Source organism: Nannospalax galili, unplaced genomic scaffold (genome assembly GCF_000622305.1).
Source record: "Nannospalax galili isolate Female #2095 unplaced genomic scaffold, S.galili_v1.0 scaffold104, whole genome shotgun sequence".
Classification (NCBI taxonomy): Eukaryota; Metazoa; Chordata; class Mammalia; order Rodentia; family Spalacidae; genus Nannospalax; species Nannospalax galili.
The window spans coordinates 4,479,525-4,501,151 of record NW_008353596.1 but is presented as its reverse complement, the minus strand read 5'-3'; the positions used below and the strand labels follow the sequence as shown (position 1 = coordinate 4,501,151).

General features: G+C 42.4%; 1 non-coding gene and 1 pseudogene across 1 annotated transcript; one reads left to right on the top strand and one right to left on the bottom strand.

Moving 5' to 3' along the window:
• LOC103748236 overlaps window positions 1-21,627 on the bottom strand; it is a 103,110-nt pseudogene that overhangs the window by 31,908 nt on the left and 49,575 nt on the right.
• LOC115067310 lies at window positions 19,433-19,539 on the top strand. Its single transcript, XR_003846737.1, has one exon. It is a non-coding gene; the product is annotated as a U6 spliceosomal RNA (small nuclear RNA).

Sequence of the window (21,627 nt, the reverse complement as noted above, 5' to 3'; positions counted from 1 at the left end):
AAAGTCATTAAAACAATAAAATAAAATAAAAAGGAGAATTATAGATATAATAATGGAGCTTTGTGTCACAGTGAGTCACTGTGATGATAGAATGTGGCATATTAATGTAAAAATGAGGCACTGAGTTGTCAAAATGGTGCATTGTGATGTCACAATAAAACATTGGGATCTTAGGGTTGGGCATTGAGTGGACACAATGAAACACTCTTACGTCTCAATGGTAGATTGTGATTAAAAAAAAAAAAGGCATTGGGGCTGGAGAGATGGCTCAGCAATTAAGAGCACTGGTTGCTCTTGCAAAGGACCTGGGTTCAATTCCTAACACCCACATGGCAGCTAACAATCATCCCTAACTCAGTTCCAGAGGATCAGATACCCTCTTCTGACCTCTGCAGGCATTGCATGACATGGGTGCTCTTACATGCAGGCAATACAACTTATACACATAAAATAAAAAAATAATAATAAAACCCAGGCATTATGGTGTAAGATTTTTCATTATGATGCCACAATTCAGCATTGTAATGACACAGTGGAGCACTGAGATGGCCCATTTGTACATTGTGAAACAACACTTCAGCTGTGTGGTGAAACAATAGTGCCTTGAGGAGTCACAAGGAGTTACAATGAGGAAATATTGAGACATAATGGACATAGTGATATAATTTTGGCATTATGTTGTCATATTGATGCACTATGTTATCATTTTGGACCAATGTGGTATCACAAGACAGCACTGTGATGTCACAACACAAAATGTTGATATCATCATACTGGAGTATTCTGATGTCAAAATGGGGCATTGAGGTGAAACACTCTAAAATTGTGATTCCACAAGCAGGGGTATATTAAAGCACAATGCAGCATTGTGATGTCATCATGGAGTACTATGATGTCACAATGGTGCACTGTGAAATGACAATAGGCATTATGATGACACAATAGGGTATTGTGATGACACAATGGTACCTTATTCTTTCACAATGGGGCCTTGTGATGTTAATATTCATTGTGATGTGTGATTCAGCATTATGTTGGCAATGCTGTGATACCACAATATACACGGTGAAGACACAGTATTGCATTATGGTGTTATAATTGGTCATTTTGGTGTCATAATGGATATTCAGGTGAAACAATGGTGGTGTTAATGGGGGGAACTGTGATGCTTATAATGAGGTATTATGGTCTCACAATGGAATATTGTGGTGCAAAAATGGAGACTGTGATGTAAAAATGAAGCATTGTGACATGAAATTGGGCTTTATGTCACAATGGAGCCTGGTAGTTTCATAGTGGGGCATTGTGTTGACATAATGTAGCATTGTGTAGGTCACAATAAAACATTGTGGTGCTACAGTGGAGTGACATGGACTGTTGTGATGTCAATGGGGTATTGTGATGAAAAAATGGTGAATTGGGCTGTTGTGGTAATGGATTCTGATGTTACTCTGTACAGTTAGGGTGACATCATGGAGCACTTAATTCCCAGTGTTGCATTGTGATGTCACATTGGAGCCCATTTCTTTCATAATGGGCCATCGTGAAGTCATAATCTTCACACTATGGAGAAAAGACATAATCATCACACTATGGAGAACTGTGATTCCACCATTTACATGGTGATGTCACAATGGTGCATGATGTTGTCTTATTGGGGCATTGCATTGTTCAGCCATTGTAATTGGCATTTTTGGTGTGAATGGAGCATTTTGATGTTGCAATGGACCACACTAGTGTTAAAATGGGAAATTGTGTTGACGCAGTGTAGCATTTTGATGTTGCAGTAGAGAATTTTGGTGTCAGAAAGGTGCTTTTTGGTATCACAATGGGCCACTGTAATTGCACAATGGAGCACTAAATCATCAAACTATACCTTTGTGATGTCACTATGGAGCATTGTGACACCATATTTCACAGTGTGATGTCACAATAATCCATTTTGACATCACAATGCCGCATTATGCCAATATCATGTGAATTGTGGTATTACAGTTCTTCCTTGGGCCACCACAATGATCTGTTGTGTCATCACAGTGCTGAATTGTGCCATCACAATGCAGACTGTGACATTACAATACATCATCACGATATCATAATGTTTAATTATGACACCATAATTCTTGCTTGGTGCAATACAATGGTACATTGAGGTAGTTTAATCTCCATTGTGCCATTAAATATTTCTTTTTTCCATTATATCATGGCAATGCAATGTCATGATGGGACATTATGATATCACAAAGGAAATTTGGTTTGTGAAGGTGGCATTCTGATGTCTTACTGGGCACTGTGGTGTCATAATGGATCATTATGATTGGCCCATGGTTCCTTTTAATGTCACATTATTCACTATGTATGTAATCATGGACTTTTGTTATTACACAATTGGGCCTTGTGATGTAGCAATACGGCATAATAATGTCAACATGGGGCATTTTAATGTCAAAATGGTGTGCTGTGATGTTGCAATGGGGTATTGTGTGTACTCAATGGAGCATTGTATGTACTCAATGGAGCCTGGTCATGCCACAATGGTAGATTGTGATAAAAAAAATAGGCATTTTGTTGTAAAAATTCACCATTGTGATGTCACAGTTCAGCAGTGTAATGACATGAGGGAACATTATTGAGTTGGAAAGCCGAAGCTGGCTCAGAAACAGTGCCATAAAAGCTTTGTCTAAGGAAGCAGCCTCCTTGCTTGGCCTTGGAAACAGCTGCTTGTCTATACTTTGCCTTTGGTCTCTAAACATGCTTCCTGCTTGAAACTTCCTCTTTTGGTCTCCTGTCATGTAGGCTGACCAACTCCTGCAACACTTTTGTTAGACCCACAGTCACATAGGTAGGAATTCAAACCCCCAATTATAGAGTGTGTGTGGAATTAGATGAATTGTCTATAAATAGTGTAAAACACTTCTACCTGTGTTCTCACATTGGAGATAACTTCTCTGTGACCATTGTCTGCACAAATTAAGGTATTCTGATTTCTCCACTCAGTCTTTGGTGCCTGTTCTGAGAGCCGTATTTCCAATCAGAATTTGAATTCCTAGTTGGTGGCACTGTTTGGGAGGTCTTAGAAGGTGTGGCCATGTTGGAGGAAGCATGTCACTGGGGTGGGCTTAGAGAGTTCTTAAGCCTTGCTGGATCTCAAGTCACTCTTGCTTCCTATGCCTGCTTGAAGATGTGAGTGCTCTGTTTTCTGCTCCTGCTCCGGCCACCTCCTGCCACCATGCCTCCCCACTATGATGGACTGTAATTCCCTTGGAACTGTAAGCTCAAATAAACTCTTCCTTTTGTAAGTTCCTTTGGTCGTGGTGCTTCTATCACAGCAACAGAAAAGCGACTAATACAACCCATGTTAGTTTCACTGAGCTTCTGGGAGAAAGAGGGGAGAGATAAATGGGCAAACACAGGCAGTCATGGGAAGGTATGGAGGGGTGCCATGGAGGTGGTAGGGATTCCAAAACCTCCCCTCAGCATGACATGTGCCTGCCATATTCCAGCCTGCACTTCAGGTCCATCTCTACTTCTGCCTTCCCCCCTCCTATTGCCAGCCTCAGCACACCCACAAAGATGGAGAGGGATTAGGCTGGATTAACCTCCCAGAGATATGGGGCCAGGAGATCCCAGTAAAGTTTCCATTCCCTTCCCAGGTCCTACTCTGCTTTGAGGCTACACCTTGACAGGCTGACTACCCCTATGGACTATGCAAGGGTCAAACAAAAACTATGACATGAAAGAGAAGATATTTATGATGAGCAAGAGCTTGCTGCCTCATGGGAAATATCATCCTGATTTGTCCTGCCCTCTGCTTAGAAGGACCTTGCTGGACTAGAGAACTCTACCCCTCCATTCCCTTTATCCATCCAGCTATAGCCATCTTGTGTCCTTGGGGCCCTAACCTTGGAGGTGTGGGCTCCAGGTATGCATTTCACCTCACCCTGTGCTCAATGTATCAATAAGCCTTGTACAGGATGGGGCTCCAAGGCTGTTCCATAGGACTGTCTTCCAACTGGCAAGCTATGGACAGATGCCTTCTTCCCAAGCATGGTTGCACCTGCTTGCTGAAGATCATCAGTAACTTGTTGATTGACCTTCTGCAAAAAAAGGAGGAACAGGGAGAGTCAGCCATCCCTCCCAACCAACCAGTCATTCTTAGATGCATGAGGGGAGGTACTAGGGGTATATAAGTAGAGAAAGCTTCAGGGAGGGTCTCTCACCATTTTGTGAGGCTGTGGGGTGGTCACAATCCACACCTGGTTGGAGACATTCCAGTGCAGCTTTAAGAGGGGAGCACCCACACTCCTGTGAGTAGACCTTTACCAATTTGCTCTATAAGTAAACTCAATTAACTCTTTGGTTTCCCAATCTTCAGTTTGGAGAAATTAGACATCAGTTTGTCATAAGGACAGAGGGCAGAGGGGGCAGGACATTGTCTGTGCCTCCCAAAAGGAATTTTAGTAATAAAGACCTATAGTTTGTTTGCCATGGTACAAGCCATGAATTCTCATCTGTAAAGTGCATAGCTCACATCTTACTTGTCACTCCATAGTCCTTGCATTGGACATATAGATGGGATGGACCCCTATATCCTTCCTTTCTCTGTGAGAAAGTTGAGCTCCACAGATTTGGTTTCAACAGTGTGCCTGTGGGATTCCTCTAAGGAGCACTGTGGCTAGGTTGGTCCTCCAGGTTAGATATGAGATGCTGTCTAAGCCCCTTTTGTGTGAGTTATTACATCATGTCCCTCAAGCCATGTGTAATACCCTAATTAAATGGGTCACTCAAGAGTGCTTGACTTGCTCCTAGGTTATAAATAAGCCCTATGGTAACAACCTGGAGGATGGAGAAACCTGGGGCAGAGGCCCCCTTTGCCAGAGAGTCCATGACCATCAGTGTTTCTCCTGAGAATTATGTTTCTCCACCTAGGACAGATGTCCTGCACCACAGCTCCCCTGGATATAAGACTAATGGGAACAGATGCTCTGTGTCCTGCAGTAAACCTGCCCAAATGGGTGGACCTTGTAATCAACAAGTGACACTCAAAGATCAGTAACAACAATGGTGCTTTCTTGTGTCATAGTGGAGCATTGTGATGACACAATAAAACATTGTGTCACCATAATGTAGTATTATGATGGAAAAATGGAGTGTTATGATGCCAAAATTCTATTTATGATGTGTCAGTTGTTTATTTTTTAAAATTTTATTTATTATTATTATTATTGTTATTATTATTATTATTTTGGTCTTTTTGAGACAGGGTCTCCCTGTAGCTCCAGCTGTCCTGGAACTCACTATGTAGACCAGGCTGGCCTTGAACTCACAGAGATTCGCCTGCCTCTGCCTCCCAAGGGCTGGGATTAAAGGCGTGCGCCACCATGCCCAGCCTATATTTACTATTTTTATGTGTATGAGTGTATTGCTTGCATGTATGTAAGTGTACCCCTGTCATACAATGTCAGCAGAGGTCAGAAGAGGGTGTCAGATCCCCTGGAACAGACAGTTGTTAGCCACCACGTGGGTGCTGGGAGTCGAACCCAGGTCCTCTGCAAGAAAGCAGCCAGTGCTCTTAACCCTTGAGTCATCTCTCCAACCCCTTCAAGTTGTTTATTTTGATGTTGCCATGGAACATTGTGCTGTCACATTGGAGAATTTTGATTTCTCAGTGTAGAACAGTAATATCAGAACGTGGCAATATAATATGTGATTTCACAGTGGGGCACTGTGATTCACAATGTTGAATTGTGATATCAAAAGGGGCATTGTGATGCTTCAATGTAATATGAATTTGGTATCAAAAACAGTTAACATAATGCAGAATTCTATGGTTGTAATTTGGCAATTTGATGCCATAATGGAACATTCTGATGTCAAAACCAGGTTGTGATGAAACAACAGAGAATGTGACACCAGTATTCATGTGTGGACGGCACAATAATATACTGTGATGTCATGGTGATACTTTTTATTGTCACAATGGAGCATTCTGTTATCTCAGTGTGGCACTGTGATATCACAATAGACATCCTAGTGTCAATGGGGCTTTGTGATGTCATAATGAGGCATTGTGGGGGTCACAATAGTGCATTCTAGTGTTACAATGGGGCATTGTGATGTCACAATGCAACTTTGTTATTTTGTAGCTTGTTCTGTTACAAATGGAGAATTTAGATAGATCCATTGAAGGGGTACCCCAGTTGCTTCACACTGTGTCCCTGTTCAGCATGGAAGAAGCCAGAGTGGTCTGCTTCCTGAGTCCCCATTGGCAATTTGGGTAACCTCTTCAGAGGATGGTGTGATAAGAATAGGAGGTAGGAATTGACTAGGCAGTTAGGATAAAAAGATCCCAAAGAAAGGTAGCCAGTTTCTTGGCTAAAAGTCAAAATGTCCTTGGGCCTCTTAGCAACATACTCTCTTTCAAAGACCCAAAATATCAAAAGTATTTGGGAGCTTTTATCTAATCCCCAAAAGATTTTAGGATTACCTCTTCAGAGGGGGGAATGTTAGAGCAAAAAGCCCATTTAAAAAAAGAAAGCATATACAAAGTTGTAAGAAAAAAGTGATGGGGAGATATGAGAGGAGTTGGAGGGGAGGGAGTAGGTGTGGATTTGATAAAAACACCTCATATGCATGTTTGAAAATCTCAATAAATTGTTTCTAAAGATTAAAAAAAAAGAATCTTAAAAAATGATTATGAAGCCCATCACTTTGTACAAGGAATATATGCTAAAGTGAGTTCCAGGACAGCTGGGGCCACAGGGTGACCCTGCTTCAAAAAGACCCCCCCCCAAAAATTAAAAAAAATAACAAAAAACCCAAATGGAGCATTTCAATGTTGCAATGGATTATTTCCATATCATATTTCTGTGTTATGGTGCATTGCATTACCTCAGTTTACCTTTATAGTGTCCAAATGAAGCATTGTTGTACCATAATTGAGCTTTTTGATATTGCAGTGTTGGTCTACTGAAATATTGTGATGTAATAATGCATCACTTTGATGCAACAATGGAGACTATGATGTCGTGATTCACAATGAATCACTGTGACAACATAATGAAACATTATGATGTCACAACATATTATTGTAATATCACAATCTGGCATAATGATGTGACAATGTGGCATTTTGTGATAATAAGTCTTTGCTTTATAACTATGTAGTCTTGTGATATCACAATAGACTGTTGTGCTATCACAGCAGAGGACTGTGATGCCATAATTGAGCAATCCGATGTCACAAAGTAGACTTTTGATGTTAAAAAATGGGTATTGTGAAAATAAAAAAATGGCAATTTGTGCTGTCAAATTGGGACATTCTGATTATAAAATGAAGTCTTGTAATGTCACAATGGGGTGTTGTATTGTTACAATGAGGCATGACTATGTCATAATGCAACATTGTGATGTGACCATGGGTATTCAAAATGTCATAATAGAGGATTTTGATGACACAATGCAGGATTGCGATATAAAAATTCAGTGTTGTTATGCTGGGCACGGTGGTGCATGGCTTTAATTCCCACACTTGGGAGGCAGAAGCAGGCAAATTTCTGTGAGAACGAGGCCAGCCTGGTCTCCATTGTGAGTTCCAGGCCACCTATGGGTACAGGGAGAACCTGTTTCAAAAAGACAAAAACACAAAACAAAAAAACAAAAAAAAAATTCAGTATTGTGATGGCACAATGGAGCACTGAATAATTACAATTCACTTTTGTGATGTCACAATAGGGCCTTGTGATGTCATAATGGGGCCTTTTGATTTCACAATTGAGTCTTGTGATTTCACCATGGCTAATTTTTATGTCACAATGTAGCTGGCATTGTGATGTCAAAATGGAGCACTTGATGCCACAATTCACATTGTGATGTCACAATTCACATGGTGATGCCATAATGGTACATAGTGATATCACAATGCTATATTGTGATGGCACAATGGAGCATTGAATTATAAAAATTCATTTTTGTGGTATTACCATGGAAAAATTTTATATCACACTAGAACATCTTTATGTCACATGAAGTATTGTAAAGTCACATGGAGAACTGTATTGTCCCAATGTAGCTTTGGATGACAGAATGGAGCATTACAATGTCAAAATGGTACTATTGTTTCATAGTAGAGCATTCTGATGTCAGTATGTTGCATTGTGATGGCAAATATGGCTTTGTGTTATCACAATGGGATTCTATGTTGTCACAATGGAGTGTTTTGATGTCACAATATAGCACTGAGTTGTAACAATGTTTGATTGTGAGGTGAAAATAGAGCATTGTGATGAATAATTCACATTGTGATGCACAATTGTGTACTGTAGTGCCACAATGCAATATTGTGACTCCACATTACAGCATTATGATGCCATAGTGGCGTATTGTGGTGTCATGTTTGTGGGGACCTAAAGACCCCACCTTGCATAGGTCCGAAAGGAAGTTACTGGGAGCACAGCCTGGCTTGCTTTGAAAGTCTGAAGAATACTTCTTTTCTGCTGAGGAGTGCATGATGAACGCATGACCATCCTTAAGGTTCACCCTCGGGGAGTTCCAGATGCCTTTATAAGCTTTGGAACACTTGCAATAAATGAGTCCCAGCATGACTAGGCTCCCCATTGTGTCTGAGTGTCCCTGGGTAATAGGGGCGGCGTGGGCTGGCGAACAGCGTGCTTACTCATCCCCAATCCTCACCTCACCGGGGGTCGCGGGTTCGAGTCCCTGGCAATGTTAGTGAATTGTGATGTCAAAATGGATAATTGTGATATTACATTGAAATATATGATGCCACAATGGAGCACTGTGAGTTCACAATGTGTGTTTGTTACCATGAAGCACTAGAATGCCACACTAGATGGAGCAATGGTAAGCCAGCATGAGACATCATGAGGCTGCAGTCCAGGATTCTGAGAACACAATGCATCATTGTGATGAAACATGCAGCACTGTGATATCATAGTAGCATGTTGTCTTGACATAATGGAGAATTGTCATGTCATAATTAGCATTTTCATGTCATGATGGAGCATTATGATGACATGAAACACTGTGATATCACTATGGAGATTGTTATGTCACAATGGAGCATTCTGATGTCACAGTGGAGCATTATGATATTACAATGGATCATTGTAATGCCAAAATGGGAGATTGTAAAGTGATGCCACAACTGAGCATTTTTATGTCACAATAATGAAAAAATAGGGATTGTGAAGTCCCAATAGGCATTGTGATGCCATAGTGGAGCATTTTGATGCCACAATTCACATTGTGATAGTGCAATGATGCATTGTTATGTCAAAATGTAATAATATTGTGATGGAACAAAGGAACATTGTGATAACAAAATGGAGTATTGTATTATCATAATTCACTTTTGCGAGGCTAAAATTGAACAATGTGATGTCATAATGGAGCACGATGATGTCAAAATTCAGTATGATATCATACTGCAGCATTATGACATAACATAATGACAGCACAACACTTGACATTTTGATCTCACAGTGGGTCATTTTGATGTCTCCAAGGAGCACAGTGATGCCACAATTTACATGTGATGGTATAGATTGATGTCACAATGGTGCATTGAGATGTTATAATATACATTGTAATGTCAAAATGCTATATTCTGATGTCAAATGAAGCATTGTGATGGTACAATGAATTATTGAATTATCAATAATTATCATTATCAAATATCATAAATATCATTATCACTTTTGTGACATCACATTATGACATTATGATTTCATAATGGGATTTTGTGTCATTAACATGGAGAATTGTGTCATTACAATGGAGCATCATGACACTACAATAGAGCTTTGTGATGTCACAAAGCCACATTATTACTAGGCATGGTGGTGGTGTACACCTTTAATCTCAGCACTCAGGCAGCAGAGGCAGGTGGCTCTTTCTTAGTTTAAGCCTAGCCTGGTCTACATAGCAGGTTCCAGGCCAGCCAAGGCTACACAAAAAAACAAAACCGCCTAAAACAAAACCACCCAAAACAAAGCCACATTATATTGGCACAATGGAGTATGCTGATTATATACGCAGCATTGTGATGTCACAATGGGGCATTGGGATGGTCCAATGGAGCATTGTAATGCCATAATTCACATTTTGATGGCACAAGGGTGAATTGGGATATCACAATGCAATATTGTGATGTCACAACAAGGTATTGCGATGTCATAATTGAGCATTAAAATTGTAATAGAGCATTGCGAGTTCAAATTGTCACATTGTGATGGCACAGTGGAGACCTGTGTTGCCACAATTCACATTCTACTGGCTCAGTGGAGTATTGTTATGCTACAATGTAGTGCTTTTATATAAAAAATTCAGCACTGAGGCATCTAAATGTAGCATTGTGATGTCACAATAGAGCACTGTAATTGGACAAAACATTGTGATATCACAATAGAAAACTGATATTATAATAGGGCTGTGATGTCATAATGCAGCATTTTGATGGCATATTGGAGTATTGTGATGAAACAATATATGTAGTATTGTAATGTCACAATGCAGCATTGAGATGGCACAGTGAAGCGCTGTGGTGTCACAATGGGGTTTTGTGATATTCCAATGGGGGCATTGTGATATCATATTAGAGCACTGTGATGCCATTGCAGCACTGAGCTCGCACACTGGAGTAATGTGATGGAACGTTATCACAATAAGGCCCTGTCATATCACATAGGGCATCCCAAAACACAATGGGAGAATGTGATATCAAAACCCAACTATAGAGACATTTACACACTCATGTCTCGTGTTCATTGCTGCTCTATTCACAATAGCTAGGAAATGAATTAACCTAGAAGTCAACAACAGGTGATGGACAGGAAAACTCTGGCACATATATACAGTGGACTATTATTCAGTTGTAAAGAAAAACAAGTCAGGAAAATTTCAGGTAAGTGGATGGAACTGGAGAAGTGCTGAGTGAGCTAACTGAGACTCAGAAAGACAAACCCCACGTTTTCTCTCAGACGCAGATCCTAGCTTTGCATCGTGTGTTTTGTGTGTTTAAGTTGGAGCACAAGTAGAAGCCAGGAAACTAGAAAGGGGCCTTTGGGAGGAGGGACATGTTCAGAGAGGAGGACCATAGATTATAGGTGAAATGAAGGTAGTGAGGTGGAATACTGGGGGTGGAAAGGCTTACGCAGGGAGAGATGTGGGAATTTGGGGGAAATCTGAGCATGAAAGAGAGGGCTAACCCAAAGAGGGTATGAAAAGCCACAGGGAGGCCCATCTCACAACCCAGTTAAAAAACAGAGGGATAGTAGAACACATGTGAAATGAAGAAGAGGGGAGCATACCGGCTGAAGGAATCAGCAGGGTACGGATATAGGGATGTGGGGCAAGGGGTAGCAGGTGGGTTAACCAAAACCAATATCTAAGAAAAAGCCTTAGGAAGCTGAAGCCCACTAGTCAGTAGGCTAATTTTTAATGAAAAATAAAGGTGTTAAAACAGAGGTATCCTGTATGAACAGACTGTGGTACTCTGAGAAGACATGGGTTATTAAACAAAATTCAAGTGTTAAGCCTGAGATATTTCCTTATGAGTCCCTGGTCAGGGAGAGCCCAGAGGTCTCTAAAACAACAGTAGTTATTGCCACTGCTCTTGGTTACCTGGCTTACTTGGTAAGTCCCGATTGCTGAAGACACCACTCATTTTGAATACAGAAAAATCAATTTCAAACTCTGTCCCTGGGGCTAGTTTCCATAGTGAGGGAAGGTGCTATGCAGGCTGCTGGGGAAGAAAAGACTCAGAGCTGGATGCTATGTAGTACAACACTGACCTGCCAGGTAAGATGTGACTACTTGTGAAATAGTTGAATAAATGTTATGAGGTAACTGTCTAAGTTTGTTTTCTGTTGTGTGATAAAACAACTTGGGGAGGAAAGGATTTATTTCATCTTCATTTTCAGGTAACCTCATTGAGGGAACTCAGAGCAGTAACACAAGCAGAGACCATGAAGGAATGCTTGGAAAGAGTGCAGCTCAGACATCCAGAGCTGCCAGCACCCTTATTTGGACTTCTCAGTCTCCAGAACTGTGACAGATGACTTTCTCTTCTTTATAAATTACCCAGTCTGGGGCTAGAGAGCTGACTCAGCTGGCTGCTCTTCCGAAGGACCAGGGCTCTGTTCCCAGAAGCCACATGGGTGGCTAACAACCAACCATAAATCCAGTTTCGAAGGATCTGATACCCCCTTCTGGCTTCTGCAGGCATTGCATGCACGTGGTGCACTTACATATAGAGGCAAAACACTCATACACATAAAATAAAAAGAAATAAAGTTGGGTGTGGTGGCATATGCCTTTAGTCCCAGCACTTGGGAGGCAGAGAGGCAGGTGGATCTCTATGAGTTCAAGGCCAGCCTGGTCTACATAGTGAGTTCCAGGCCAGCTAGCTGGGTCTGTAGGGCAACCCTGTCTCAAAAAGACCAAAAAATAAAAATAAAATAAAAAATAAATTGCTCGGCATGGTGGTGCATGCCTTTAGTCCCAGCACTCAGGAGGCAGAGGCAGGTGGATCTCTGTAAGTTCAAGGCTAGCCTGGTCTACATAGTGAGTGCCATGCCTGCTGGGGCTACAGGGAGACCCTGTCTCAAAAAGACCGAAAAAAAAATAAAATAAAAAAGTAAAATAAAATATCCAGTATTAGGTATTTTGTTATAGCAACACAAAAATGGACAATGGCAGGTGTAAACAGACCAAATGTCTACCAACAGATGAATGGATGGAAACAAAATAGCATATATTCATCAATGGAATAGTATTTATCCATAAAAAGAATGGAAGTCTGACTAATATGGATGAACATGGGAAACATTATGCTAAGTTTGGGCCAGTGAGCTGGCTCAGGATGTAAGGGCCCTTGCTGCCAAGCCTGAGCACCTGAGTTGAATCTATGGGACCCACGTGGTGGAAGGAGAGGACTGCCCCAAGTTATCCTCTGACTTTGACTTCTGGGCCACATACATATGCATACACTAATTAAGTGCTGGAGAGTTGGCTCAGAGGGTAGGGGCACTTGCCACAACCTAATATTTATCCTGGGGACCGACATGGTGGAAGGGGAGAACCAACCACTGCAAGTTGTCATCTGACCTTCACCTGCATACCATGGCATGAGTCATACACACAAAATAAATTTTTTTCCAGTCTTTTGAGACAGGGTCTCCCTGTAGCCCCAACTGGCCTGGAACTCACTATGTAGACCATGCTGGCCTTGAGATCTGCCTGTCTCTGCCTCTCAAGTGCTGGGATTAAAGGCGTGCACTCCATGCCTGGCTTACAAATAAAATTTAAGCAAAAAACTCTAAAATAAAGCAAGTAAATATTATGCTAAGTGTGATAGCTAATCCTGGGTGTCAACTTGACTGGATCTGGGATTAACTGAAATGGGAGAGATCTTCTTAATTGGATCATCTGAAGCTGGAAGACACGCCCTAAATGTGGGTGTTACCTTCTGATGGCAGCCTGTACAAAAGGCCGTGGCAGAGAAGAATGCCGGGCTTCTTGCTGCTTGCCTTCTCTCTCTCGCTGGTGAGTGCGTCTTGCTGCTGTAGACTGAAGACTAGCTGATCTTTGGGAGCCTGGGTGGACTAACAGCAGGAATTTGCTATGTAGCCAAGGCTGGCCACCAACTTGCTGGGATCCTCCTGCCTCTGTCTGTTGTGTACTGAGATTACAGGTATATACAACCACACTCCAGTCTTTCACTCTTCTTGTTTATTTTTTATTTATTATTTATTTATTTCATTTATTTATTTATTTTTTGAGACAGTCTATCTGTACCCCCAGCTAACTTAGAACTCACTAGGTAGACCAGGTTGCCCTCCAACTCACAGAGATCCCTCCCCTTTGCCTACTGAGTGCTAGGATTAAAGGTGTGGACACCACACCTGCACATACTCCTTTTATTTTAAGACAAACTCTCCTGAAGTTGCGCAGGCTGGCCTGATGTTTGTATGTAGCACAGGCAGGCTTTGAACTTGGGACACTCCTACTTCAGCCTCTGTAGTGGCTGGGATTACATGTCTTCGAGATCAGAATCTTGATTTCTTTTTATTTTTCTGAGATAGGATCAAGAACAATATAGCACAGGCTGGCCTTGAACTCTCCAGCCCCAGCTATCCAAGTGCTGAGATTATGTTCCTGTGCTAACATGCCTCAATCACTGTGCCGGCTGCAGTTTCTATCAGCTCACCATCTTCCACCCTGGACCTACACCATCCTCTTTAATATGATTTTTTTTTTTTTTTTTTTTTTTTAGATTATGGTTGGGAATGTAAGCAATGATTCTCTAGAAGAGCTGACCTAGTTGAACTCAGAGTCCCTCCATGAACCTGGACCAAGCTCCATTTGGTCATTGTTCTTCCAGTAGATAGGTTGTTTATTTATTTATTTATTTATTTATTTATTTATTTATTTATTTATTGACAAAGGAGCTAGCCCGCAGTGGGTTTGAACTACCCACCCAACTGAGGGAGACCCTGAGCTTCTGCTCCTCCAGTCTCTACCTCCTGGGAGCTCAGATTACAGTCATTCACCATCAGGTTTCTGTGGTACTGGCAATCATACCTGGGGCTTTGGATCCATGTTACTTAGGAACTTTATCAACTGAATCATGTCCTGAGTCCTTCTTTCTGTAGATTAAAAAAAGTATTTAACAAAAATTTTATGTGTGGGGCTGGAGAGATGGCTCAGCAGTTAAGAACACTGGTTGTTCTGGCAGAAGACCTAGGTTCAAATCCCAGCACCCACATAGCAGCTAACAACTGTCCGAAACTCCAGTTCCAGGGGATCCAACAGCCTCTTCTGTTCTCTGTGGGCATTGCATGACATGGGTGCACTTACATACACACAATCAATACATACACATACATAAAACAAAAATAATAAATAAAATATTAAAAAAATTTTATATGTATGAGTGTATTGCTTGCATGTGTGTAAGTGCACTTGTGTCCTGCATGCCAGTGGAGGTCAGAAAGGGTGTCGGGAACTGGCGTTACAAATGGTTGTTAGCTGCCATGTGGATGCTGGGAACTGATCCTGGGTACTGTGCAAGAACAGCCAGTGCTTCTAACCACTGAATCATCTCTCCATCCACCCCCCTTTCTTTTAGTTTTTAAGACAGGGTCTTGCTACATTGCCCAGGCAGACATCAGACATTCTCCTGCCTCAGTGTCCTGGGGCCTGGATTACAAGTGGTACTACCATCTGGCTTCCTGCTTCCTCTCTTGATCCTTTCATTTTGCTACTCTGAAGGGAACTACTAGCAATCTATTTCCTTACAATCCCCTCCAGGGTACACGCAGCCACTGCCACTAAAGACATATGGGAGAAGATAAGAGGGGAAGAAGGGCCAAGGTTTAGTAGTGTAGACGTTCAGCAAACATGGGTGTGTACATTCAGATCAGCCAGGGCTACAAAGGGAGACCTTATTTTGAGACCAAAATAAATAGATAAATAAAAATAACCAACAGAGGGCTCTGTTTGTGGCTCAGTTGCTAGAGTCCTTACCTAGCGGGCATGAAGGCCTAGGTTTGATCCCCACAGCCACACCAACTGGGCATGGTGACACCAGCCTGGAATCCCAGCACTCAGAAAGTAGAGGCAGAAGGATCAGACACTCAAGGTCATCCTTGGCTACACAGTGACTTTGAAGCCAGCCTGGGATACATGATACCCCATGTCAAACACACACACTGACACACCAAAACACCCCCCATACCCAGACACACTAAATGTTTAAAACAAACAAAACACAAAAAAGAAGATGCAGATAAGGGAAAATTCCTAAATACTCCTCATTTCCCTCCATTCCACCTGCTAATGGTCTGAGAACCTCCCAGAACTTAGGCACTACCCCCAGAAAATGTGTTGGGGTCTCCTTAAATTACCATTGTTGCTCCTGTTCACAGCCAGCTTTCCAGTGGTGCAAGCCTATAATCCCAGGACTCAGGAGGCCAAGGCAGGAGACTGGAGAAATCTAGGCCAGCCTGAGCTACACAGCAAGGTCTAGTCTGAGCTACACAGTGAGATTCCATCTCAAAAAAGGAAACAATTGAGTGTGGTGGGGCATACTTTTAATGCCACCACCCAGGAGGCAGAAGCAGGCAGATCTCTGTGAGATGGACACCAGCCTGGTCTCCATAGAGAGTTCCAGACCAGCAGGGGCTACAGGTAGACCCTGTCTCAAAAGCAAAACCAAAATTAAACAAACAAACATAAAATCCATTCCGAACAGATTTTCCTACTCCCAAGCCAGTGAGACCATTATGGCCAAAGTCAGCACTACATCATCCTACCAAAGCTCAAAGTTTCTTTTTGGTCTTTTTGAGACAGGGTCCCTATAGCCCCAGCTGTCCTGAAACTCACTATGTAGACCAGGCTGGCCTTGAACTCAGAGATCTGCCTGCCTCTGCCTCCCAAGTGCTGGGATTAAAGGTGTGCGCCACCACGCCCAGCAAAAAGTGCTACATAGCCCAGGCTGGCCTCGAACTCCAGACCCTCCTGCCTCTGCCTCTTCAGCATAGCCTACCGGTGTGTCCCACCACAAAATTTTTTTTTTTTTTTTTTTTTAATATTTATTTGTATGAGTGTATTGCCTGCATGTATGAAAGTGCATAAGTGTCACGCAATGCCTGCAGAGATCAGAAGGGGGCTTTGGATTACCTTGGAACTGGAGTTACAGACCTTTGTTAGCCTCCATGTGGGTGCTGGGAATCAAACCCAGGTCCCTTGCAAGAGCAACCAGTGCCCTTAACCACTGAGCCAGCTTTCCACCCCACTCTCAGTAGTCTTTAACGGAGATAGATTATCAGTTCTTTCTGGAAGTCCTGTCTTCACTCAGATTCTCAGATCCACAGCTCCCTGCTTTTCCTCCAGTCTCACCAACCATACCTCTCAGTCTCATTTGCTGGGTTAGCACCCCTCTCTGCGCCAGCCCATCAGAACCACCCCCAACTTCCTGTTGTTTGCAGCTGCAGCTCTGTCCTTAGAACTTTTCTCTTTCATCCTCACTGCTCAGGGAGCTCAGGGCTTTGGGATCCATCTACAAGTTCATGGCTTCCAGATGATAATTCTTGCTGCTCCTTTACAGTTCCAGGCTTTAGGTCTGCCTGCCTAAACATCAGAATCATCTCAAAATATATTATTATTATTATTATTATTATTATTATTATTATTATTGATGGCAGACAGGGTGTCCTTATGTATCCATCCTGGCCTTGAACCTATAATCTTCCTGCTCAGCTGGATTTGCAGACAGGTACCATTATACCCAGCTTTCATCTCTGAATTACTGTGGCCAAAACAGAAGCCTTGATTTTTCCCTTCTAAATTGGCTTTTCTACAACTCATCAATAAATCTCACTAGTCACTGAGTTCTCCCCCTTCTCTGTGTATGTGTGGTGTATATTTTTGTTAGTGTGTGCATGTGTGTGCATGGGTGTGTGGCAACCAGTGGTTGATGTCTGATGTTTTCCTCTGTCACTCCCCACCTTATTTTGTTGTTGTTTATGTTTGATCACAGGTGTGCTGCACCATGCTGATTGCAGGTGGGCTGCATACCTGTCAGCCTACCTTGTTGGAGGTAGAGGCTGCAGGGTCAGGAATTGAAGGACATGCTCGGTTGCACAGAGAGTTCTAGGTCAGCCTGGGCTCTGTCAAAAGAGACTGTCTCAAAACAAACAAACAAAACACAAACAAAAAACCAGGTTGTTCTTCCTTGAAGCCCTCCCATGCTCAGGAGCTCTTTTTCACTTTTCCTTAAGAAATCTGTGTTTACTAATCTTTAGAGATTAAAAAAAGACAAGGATCAGATAAGAAAGCTCAGGGTAAAGGTGCTTGCCTACCAAGCCTAACATCTAAGTTCCATGGGCAGGACCCGAATAAGAGGAAGGAGAGAACTGACTTCTCCAAGGTGTGCTCTGACCTCATCATGTGTGCCGGGGCCTGTAGGTGCCCATTCACACACAAAATAAATTTAAAAGTGTAATAAAAATTGATCTTTATTGTGTTGAGACAGGGTTTCCCCGTAACCCCAGCTGGCTTGAAACTTGCTAAGTAGACCAGACTGGCCTTGATCTCACAGAGATCTGCCTGACTCTGCTCCTGAGTAGCAGGATTAAAGATGTGCACCAATAAACCTGATGTTATTTAAAAAAATTGAAGAGTAAATCAAAAGAAACGAGACAGAATACAGAAAGAAAGGTGATCGAAGCCTGGAAGACATATTTTTAGATTACAGATTGGATAAGGGATTAATGCCCAAATTACATAAAGAAGATCTACAGTTCACTGGGGAAATCAAACAGTACTGTAAAACACAGGCAAAGGACTTAAGCAGGTATTTTTCAAGCTAAGATATTCAAATGACAGGCAAGCTCACAAAAGACACCCATACTGCATTACTATTAGGAAAATAATAAAACCACCATGCCATAAAACCTCACATTAAGATGGCTGTCAGACCTGAGAGTGTTGGCACAGGCCTTTTAGTACTGGAGATGCAGAGACAGGCACATCTCTGAGAGATCGAGGCCAGAATGGTCTGCACAGTGAGTTCCAGCCAAGCTGGGGCTACATTGAGACCCTGTCTCAAAAAAAAAATTGCTATAACAAAGACAATTAAAGAGGAATAGTGTAAGGGAGCTGTAGTGGGAATAGGAAAATGAAGCAACAAAGAGGGGCCGGGTGTGGAGCACAGCCCTGATTCTGTGCACTCACAGAGATTTGCCGCCCAAGTGATGGCATTAAAGGTGTGTACCACTAGGCCTGGCTAAAATATTTTTAGGGCTGGAGAGACAGCTCAGCAGTTAAGAACACTGGTTGCTGTTGCAGAGGACCCATTTTCGATTCCCAGCACCTCCATGGCAGCTAACAACTGTCTGTAACTCCAGTTCCAGGGAACCTGACACCTTTTTCTGACCTGCACAGGCTATACACAACATGGGTACACTTATACACATGCAGGCAATGCACTTACGTACATAAAATATAAATGACAAATAAAGTGTTTTTTAGAAAAAATAAAAAAATATTAGCTGGTCATGGTGGCACATGCCTTTAATCCCAGCACTTGGGGGGCAGAGACAGGTGAATCTCTATGACTTGCAGGTCATCACGGTCTACCTAGTAAGTTCCAGGTGGTGGCCTTTAATCCCAGCTCGTGGGAGGCAGAAGCAGGTGGATCTTTTCGAGTTCGAGGCCAGCCTGGTCTACCTAGTAAGTTCCAGGACAGCTGGGGCTACAGGGACACCCTTGTTCAACAAAGGCCAAAAAAAAAAAATGTACACATAAACAGGGCTCAAGTGTGTAATCCCAGCATTTGGGAGGCTGAGGCAGGAGTGTTGGAAGTCCCAGGCTGACCTACTTAGGAAAATCCTACCTTGAAAAAAAAGTGCTCACTTCAGTGCCACATACACTGAAATTGGAGTGATACAGGGAAGAGTCCCATGGCCCCTTAGTAAGGATGACACACAAATTATCAAGCATTCCTGATTATTTTATAAGGATTTTTTTTGGCCGGGGGAGGGCTCAGTATGTACCCTGCCTTGTATTAGAGCTCACTATATAGACCAGGTTGGCCTCAAACTCACAGACATCCCCCTGTCTCTGATTCCCAAGTGCTGGGATTAAATTATCATATCTGGCAATTTCCCTAAAACAAATAAGATATTGAAAAAAGAGCTCAAATATCAAAGAAAATAAAAGGAAAGCAAGAGATGTTTTCAAACAGATACTTGAAAGTCAACATTCACGACAGCATCACTCAGAGCAAGAATGTGGTGCTGTCATTCAACTGTGTCCTTCAAAATTTAGGTGTGGAAACTATCGCCAAGGTATTAAGACATGCCATCATTAAGAGGTGAATAGGTTGGACACTCAGTGACACACACCTTTAATCCCAGCACTCTGGAGGCAGATTCTGGCAGATTTCTCTGAGTTCAAGGCCAGTCTGGTCTACAAAGTGAGCTCCAGGCCAGCTGGGGCTATAGGGAGACCCTATCTCAAAAAGATTAAAAAAAAAAGTAAAAAAATTATTTAAACAAAAACATTCTAACTGAAATAAAGACAGAAAAGCAAAAATATTGGATGATGCCAGTCACATGAAATATCTTGAATGAATAAAATCTGAGATACAGAAAGTAAAATAAAAATTACAAGGAGCACACCTTTAATCCCAGCACTCCGGAGGCAGAGGCCAGGGGAATCTCTAAGTTCAAGGCCAGCCTGGTCTGCATAGAGTTCCCTGGAGATACAGGGAGACCCTGTATTAAAAAATCAAACCAAATCAAACCAAAGTGTGATCCAAATCCTGTCCCCTTACAAGCCTCCAGCATCTGTATCTCTTTCCCCCAAGCTCTCATCACCATCACCTCCGACCACCTCCTCTGGTTCTCCCTGTACCAAACTTCCATTCACCTATTTACCAGAGAGAAGCTAGAGTGATCTTTTTCTTTTCGTTTTTAATTTATTTGTACGTGGTGGTGTGAACAATGTATGTGTGCACAGACAATAGAGGACTTGGTTCCTGCCTTCTAGGCCCTTGTTGAAGCAGGGTCTCCCCTCCATTGTTTCTGCCACTTGACAGTCTACTCCAGGCTAGCTAGATTCTCCTGCCTGCACATCCCCTCCAGAACTATGGTACCTGGCTCTGGGCTTCTACCTGGGATCCAGGGGTGGGGAGTGTCTTTTGTCCCTTACTTGAGAGGCTGGACTAGGGCTCTGGGCTCTCAGTACTCTCCCGTCCCTGTGGCTGACCAGTGGGTGAGAATTACTTGGCCTTCACCTCAGCCAAAGTCCCCATGGTGCCATGTTCTAACAGGGACAGCAGGGAAAGCAGCTTGGTAAGCCAGAGCCTGAAGAGTGAGACAGCAGGACCCTTCCCAGGGAGGGAGACCCTCCCTTACTAGCTTGCTCCCCTGGCCTGCTCACCCCACTCCTCCTTTTAGCAATTAAATTTTTTATTGATTAATTTCCTTTATATTTTAAGGTATATGAGTATTTTGCCTGTATGAACGTAAATGCTCCTGTGCATAAAATGCTTGCAGAGGACAGAAGAAGGTGTTAGATCCCCTGGAACTGGAGTTATGGTTGTTAGCCACCATGTGGCTGTTGGGAACCAAAGCCAGGTCCTCTGCAAGAGCAGCCAATGTTCTTAGCCACTGAGCAATTTCTTTAGCCCTTCACTCTCCCCTCTTATACAGCCCAGGCCCACCTATCCAGGGAAGGTACTGTCCACAGTGGACTGGGTCCTACCATATCAATTAATTATTAAGAAAATATCTCACAGGCATGACCACAGGCCAGTCTGCTGGAAGAAACTCCTCCAGGTCACTTCAGTCTGTGTCAAGTTGACAAACACCAACTAGTACAATTGACCCCTTGTCAATTTGACACAAAGACACATCACTGTTAAACCACAACCTTTTCTTTCTTGTTTATCCTCACTATTATTATCACAATATAAAGTCCATCTTGTAAAATCCCAGTTTTTAAAAATTATAACACTTTAAAAGTCCAAGTTTTTTTTTTTTTTTTTTTTTTTTTTTTTAGGAAGGGTCTTCTTTTTGGTCCCGCTTTCCTTGAACC